The sequence below is a fragment of the Helianthus annuus genome, chromosome 9 (assembly GCF_002127325.2).
Source record: "Helianthus annuus cultivar XRQ/B chromosome 9, HanXRQr2.0-SUNRISE, whole genome shotgun sequence".
In the NCBI taxonomy this organism is placed as follows: Eukaryota; Viridiplantae; Streptophyta; class Magnoliopsida; order Asterales; family Asteraceae; genus Helianthus; species Helianthus annuus.
Window position 1 is genome coordinate 94,919,920 of NC_035441.2, and position 7,477 is coordinate 94,927,396.

Below are 7,477 nucleotides of genomic sequence, written 5' to 3' on the forward strand. Positions count from 1 at the left end.
ATTTCGCCAGAGTTTCCCCTGTAACTGGAGTGGCCACGCTTTCAAGCGTATCATTTTCTTTTAAAATCCAAATCAACAATTTTCTTTTTCAACAATAACAATATCCAACATCAAACTAGTCAATATATATATAAATCGCAAAAATACATGAACTTGCGGTTTATCCAAAATATGTAGTAACTTTCCGTTATTCTTAGTGGATCTTGGTATAGATCAATTCGGTTTCTTGAAAATCTTGTTTTTAAAGAAGCTTCGTCTTTACAACTTCTTGTCAACACTTACAAAAATAGTTCCTTTGTCAAACTTTGTGTTACACAAGTGTTTACACACTTGTGTGTTTACAAAAATCACTCTTGTTTATGAAAGATTCGGTTTTAAAATATGTTTTCCTTTGAAACTTGGTTCTTTGAAAATACCACTTGTAGATCCGTAGATCTACTAGTTTTGAACACTATTTCATAAGTAAAATCGTTTTTACACAAGTTCGTGCTTCGTAAGTGGTAGTGTTCATCATTTAACCCCTTTTTACACTTAAACATACTCTATGTCATGATTCATGATCATGACCAATCTGGGTTAGATGATGATCCGAGCTACCACAACATAGATCGGCACTAAATAATTACAACAAAACAAGATTTACAAGATTTACACAACATCATTGCTTTTAACCAACATGTTCATCAATTATGTAAACTTTTAGTATGCATTCTTGTAAGTTCATAAATTTTAACCGACAAGGTTCGTTTTATCCACTTTAGAATAGATCAAGAGTGTGTTTGAAGTCACTTACTACTAGCTCGAGGCTAGGGAAGAAACTAGTCGAAGAATGAGTGGATAAAAGCAATGTGGTGAGGTCCTTCACGATCCGAACGCACCAAGCTTCCTTGTATGAGATCCTTGACCCTTGTATGTGCTTGGAAATGCAAGATCAAAACTCGAAAATGGTTGGGTATTTGTGGGTGTGTTCGGCCGAGAGCTCCAAGGAAGGGAGAGAGAGATGTGTTGGTGAGTTAGTGTGTGCGAAGGTTATGTTGGTTTAAGCTTGGTTCTTATAGACAAAACTCTACACAATTAACCATTGGATTTCATGTCCACTTGATATGGGACATGGATGATTTAAATAATCATCAAAGTACAAGGGATGGTCACATTGTGACCGAACTCGGTTGGGGGGGGGGGGTTATCCGGTTCCATTTCAACTAATAGTTAGGATAAAGTTAAGTTATGTTGGAGGTTAACTCGGTTACTAGCGTGTTATGCATTATAGCGGGTGTTAGGGTATCCGGAGACCCTAACTGGCTCAGAAAAAGAGAAACAATGTTAATGGCAATATTTTCATGTTCCGGGTAAAGTCCGGTTGTTCGGTCGGATAGTGATCCGTTAAAGTGCTTAACAAAGCTTTATAGTGTCGTTATTACTATTTTTAGTGACACAACTTATTCCCGACACTTTGGAAAGTGTCTAGTAATATTTTTCTCATGTTTTGGTACTTTATTAGTTAGCTAAATGCTGAATTTTTAATTAAAGTGCTGAATTTTGTACTTAGAGTACGTTTTAGGCACATCCGGTCACTGTAACTTATACCTAGTGATGCAGTTCTACAACCCTTATATCCCTACACTCTCTACTAGTGTAGCAAACTATCTCTGGCTCATACAGGCCTTAGAGGCAGTACCTGCCTGGTGCTAGTTATGACAACACGTTCAATAGGTTATCCGTTTATTGTGCTACTGTGCTTTTGGTGCATCAAGGTTGTCACTAAAGTTCTTGTATGTAAATAATAGAGTGACAGCAAATAGGGTATGATGCAAGTAAGTGTACGTACCAGAATTCAAGTAGCAGTTTCTCCACAGTTTCAAACAAGCACAGTCATTAAGCAGTAATTATATATTAATTAAGTTGTACGGATACCTGTTTTAGTGAGGGTTGTCATATTCTCCCCCCGTTAGAAAAATTTCGTCCCGAAATTTTAAGTTCTGCTCCTAGAAGCAGGGTTCTTGGGAAATAAGTGGGGGTATTTCTCTTTCATCCGGTCCTCATGCTCCCAGGTGTATTCAGGACCATGTCTGGCATTCCAATGAACCTTGACGAGCTTGACACTGCTCTGGCGGGTTTTGTTCACTTTCCAATCCGTAACCTCAACAGGTTCTTTGACAAAATGGAGCGTGTCGTCAACATGAATCTCGTCGGTGGGAATGACAACGGTATCTTGAGTTGGACTTTTCTTCAAATTTGATACATGAAACGTATCGTGAACACCATTCAGTTCGGCAAGTAGATCCAACTTGTATGCTACTAGCCCAATTCTTTCCAAAATTCTGAACGGACCAATATACCGCGGATTCAACTTTCCACGCTTCCCGAAGCGTGCCACACCCTTCCAGGGTGATACTTTCAACAAAACCATATCACCTACCTCAAATTCTAGAGGTTTCCTTCTTCGATCCGCATAACACTTTTGTCGATCACGAGCCTCCTTGATGCGATCTCGGATCTGTGCGATTTTGTCTGTGATTTCCTGGACCATATCAGGACCAACCAATTGCCTTTCACCTGCATCAGACCAACAAAGCGGTGATCTACACTTGCGTCTATATAGAGCTTCAAATGGTGCGGCACCAATACTGGTGTGGTAGCTGTTGTTGTATGAAAATTCGAGCAATGGCAAATGCTTATCCCAGCTACCGCCCAAATCCATAACACATACTCTCAGCATATCCTCCAATGTCTGAATCGTCCGATCGCTTTGTCCATCGGTCTGTGGGTGAAATGCAGTGCTCAAATTCAATTGTGAGCCAAAAGCTTCTTGGAAGGATTGCCAAATCCTTGATACGAACCTTCCGTCTCTATCCGAGATGATCGAGAGAGGTACTCCATGGCGCGTAACGATTTCTCTCATGTAAATTTCAGCCAACTTGCTCGTATTATCCTTCTCCCTGATAGGTAAGAAGTGCGCAGACTTCGTTAATCGGTCCACTATTACCCAAATAGTGTCATGACCTCTTGGCGTTCTTGGCAACTTTGTAATAAAATCCATGGAGATTTGTTCCCATTTCCACTTGGGAATTTCTGGTTGTTGCAGAAGTCCCGAAGGCTTCTGGTATTCTGCTTTCACTTTAGCGCACGTTAAACATTTGCTCACATAAACAGCAACATCGCCTTTCATCCTAGGCCACCAATAATAATCTTTAAGGTCTTGGTACATCTTATCCGCTCCTGGATGGATAGAGTACCGTGATTTGTGTGCCTCATCAAAAATAACCTTCCTCAAACCACCAAACAGAGGAACCCAAATCCTTTTCTCAAAAATAACGTTCCTTCCTCGTTTGGCACCAATAGCTTCTCCATCCCACGGAGATATTCTTCTTCAAAGTTTCTTTCCTTGAGAGCTTCTTTCTGCGCGGCACGAATGCGCAGAGAGAGGTCTGTCTGAATAATCATCTCCAAAGCCCTAACCCTTATGGGCTTGATCCTTTCTTTTCGACTTAGGGCATCGGCGACCACATTCGCCTTCCCTGGATGATACTTTATCTCGCAGTCGTAATCATTCAACAACTCAACCCAACGTCTTTGTCTCATATTCAACTCCTTCTGGTTGAATATGTGTTGTAGGCTCTTGTGATCTGTGAAGATTGTACATTTCGTACCATATAGGTAGTGTCTCCAGATCTTTAAAGCAAATATTACTGCGCCAAGTTCCAAGTCATGTGTGGTATAATTCTTTTCATGTACCTTCAATTGACGCGATGCGTAAGCTATAACTTTTTGGCGTTGCATCAACACGCAACCCAAACCTTGGCGCGAGGCGTCACAGTATACCATGAAACCGTCAGTACCTTCCGGTAGTGCTAAGATTGGCGCATTGCAGAGCTTATCTTTCAATATCTGGAACGCTTCTTCCTGTTTGATTCCCCAATCAAACTTCTTATCTTTCTGCGTGAGGAGCGTCAATGGTTGAGCGATTTTTGAAAAGTCCTCAATGAACCTTCGATAGTAGCCAGCCAAACCCAAGAATTGTCGAATTTCGGTTGGCGTCTTTGGCGTCTCCCAATTCTTGATCGCTTCGATCTTGGTGGGATCCACGTGGATTCCATCTCCATTTACCACATGTCCAAGAAATTGGACTTCACGTAGCCAAAACTCACACTTCGAGAATTTGGCGTACAGCAGCTCCTTTTTCAGCAACTCCAAAATAGCTCTTAGATGCTGTTCGTGCTCAGCCTTTGTCTTTGAATAAATCAAAATGTCGTCGATGAACACAATCACGAACTTATCCAAGTACGGCTTGCAAACTCTATTCATCAAATCCATAAAGACTGCCGGTGCGTTTATCAACCCAAACGGCATAACTAGGAACTCGTAGTATCCATAGCGAGTTCTGAAGGCTGTCTTCGGGATACTTTCCTCCTGTATCCTTAGCTGATGGTATCCAGATCGAAGATCGGTCTTTGAATAAAAGCTTGAGCCTTGCAGTTGGTCAAATAGATCATCGATTCTTGGCAGAGGGTATCTATTCTTGATCATCAGCTTATTCAACTCCCGGTAGTCGATACACATTCGAAAACTACCGTCCTTCTTCTTGACAAACAGGACCGGAGCTCCCCAAGGCGAGAAGCTTGGTCGGAATAATCCCTTGTCTAACAACTCTTGAAGTTGTGTCGACAGTTCTTGCATCTCAGATGGGGCAAGTCGATAAGGTGCCTTAGCCACAGACGCGGCGCCTGGAACTAAGTCAATGCGGAACTCCACTTGCCTCTGAGGCGGCAATCCAGGCAAGTCCTCTGGGAAGACTTCTGGATATTTCCTCACGACAGGGATGTCTTCGATTTTCGGCTCAGCAGCTTTCTTATCTATAATGTGTGCCAGGAAGGCAGCACATCCCTTCTGCAAACATTTTCACGCTTTCAGGCAGCTGATAATCCTCAAAGGCGTATCTCGCTTCTCTCCATGAACCACAATCGTTTCACCATCTTCGGTCGGGATACGAACGACCTTTTCGTGACAAACAATCTCAGCCTTGTTGCCTAATAACCAATCCATCCCTACTACCACATCGAAACTCCCCAGCTGGACTGGTAGTAGATCCAGAGCAAACTCACGCTCTCCCAATTCGATTACACAACCTCTGATAACTTCATTGGCTTTCACCAACTTCCCATTAGCCAATTCGATTGAGTAGGGAATATCTAACTTACTAGCAACTAACCCAAGCATATTCTTAAACTCTAACGATACGAAGCTATAATCGGCACCAGTATCAAATAAAACGGATGCATAGCGTTGGTTTACAGGAAACGTACCAGTGACGACATTGGGATCCTGGCGCGCTTCCCTCGCTTCGATATTGAAAACTCTTCCACGGGCTTGGTTCAATTTTGGGCAGTTTCTCTTATAGTGCCCAATATCACCACAGTTAAAGCATCCAGGTCTTTGCCCGTTTCCACCTCCATTCCCAGCTTGATTATTCCTTTGGTTACGATTCACAGTGCCCGCTTGATTCACATTGTTGCCTCGATTCCCATTACCTCCATTGTTTCCTTGTGGGCGATTTCCATTTCCACCCCGGTTATTGTTTCTGTTTCCAAATCCTCCTTGGCCTCCCTGGCCAACAGTGGCCCAACAAGAATCCTTCGAGTGGCCAGGTTTCCCACACGCTTCACATACTTTCAAACCACACCGGCCAGAATGGTGACGCTGGCAGGTGTTGCACTTGGGCTGGGTGCCCATATATCCCTTTCCTTTCTTTCCACTACCAGCTGTAACCTGAGCTGGCGCGCTTGGCTCTCCTTTCTTAACAACCCCACTAGTGCCTTGCTTGAAGTTCGAGAACTTCCGTTTGTTACCTCCGGATGACTCGACGTGAGTCTCCTTCTTCTTAGTCTCGACATCATCGAACTTGTTTAGGCGGATAGCCTCCTCAGTGAGAGCCACGCTCAGATCAATTGCCTCAGTGATTGTTGCAGGCTTGGAGGAGGTCACCATGCTTATGATTTGAGGAGCTAATCCCCAAATGAAGCGCTCAATCTGCTTGAATTCTGGAGTGACCATATAAGGTACCACATGCGACAGGTCGTGAAACCTCTGAACATACTCAGCGATCTTCGGACCTTCCATCTTCAAATGCCAAAATTCAGTTTCCAACCTTTGAATTTCAGCGCGAGAGCAATACTTTCGACGCATGAGCTCTTTCAGCTCGGTCTATGTCATTGCGTAGGCTGCGGCTTCTCCAAGAGTCTGCACTTGCAAATTCCACCATGACAGGGCTCCGTCCAAGAATAGCCCGGCAATGTAAGTAACTTGCTGGTCTGGAGCACACTTGCTCATGCGGAGAACTGAGTCTGTCTTCTCGGCCCAACGAACAAAAGCGACAGCACCTCCGGTGCCATCAAAGTTGACAGGCTTGCAGTCTAGAAACTGCTTGTAGGTGCACCCTGCACATACGTTACAATATATGAATGGCATTAGCATCTTTGCTAGAGATATCCAATTAGATCATGGTATGTCTTAATGACTTAGTATTACCATGAGGTGGATTGTTGTTGCCAGTATTGCCAGAATTACTTCCACTAGTCCCTCCTTGAGAAGCGGCGTACTGTGCGATGGCCGCAGCGATGACTTGCTGAAGCTCTGCCTCATTGGTAGGCATCGGCGTTTGACGTCTCGGTGGCATCTTCTAAACGATGAGTTCACGTGGGTCAGGCCATAGTAAAGCGTACGTATATAATGATAGTAATAGTACATAACATCTCATGTTATAAACACACCAATCACATAACATCCCATGTTACAATCATATCAATCACACAACATCCCATGTTATAAATATATCAATCACACAACATCCCATGTTATAAATATATCAATCACACAACATCCCATGTCGTAAAACATAAATAATCAATCAAAACATCACATATGATGAGAATATTGCGATTGCATTGCCATAAATCGAGACCACATGGTAAAGTGTACAAGTACATAATAGTGTCATACATCATCATCGACTAAGGGCTACATCACCCCAGTCCAAAAGAATATCAAATCAGTGTCAATACATCCCATATACATGATCAGCAAAAGTCAGAATCAGAAAGTAGTCTCCAAAAAGTAGCTGTGCAGTCAGAGCAATCGCCGTCTTCTCACCAACGTCCACCCATGCTGTACTAAAGATGCCCTATACTGATGGCGGTGGAGGAGGGGGAAAATGGGAATAAAACAAACGACGCAAATGGAGCCAGTCCTCCTCCATGGCTCTCTGGGAACGCAACCAGGACGCCATCTGCTGCTCCAGTGCCAAAAGGCGTGCAGCAGAGTCCTGTGGCAATGGTCGAGAGGGCTGCGAAGAAGCAGGGTGGGTCTGACCCTGACACTGGCACGGCGGTGGCTGAGCTCTCTCGAGCTCCTGAATGCGCCGTGTGAGTGCCTCCTGCTGGACAACAAACGACATCAGAACGTCCTCAATAGAATACCCCAT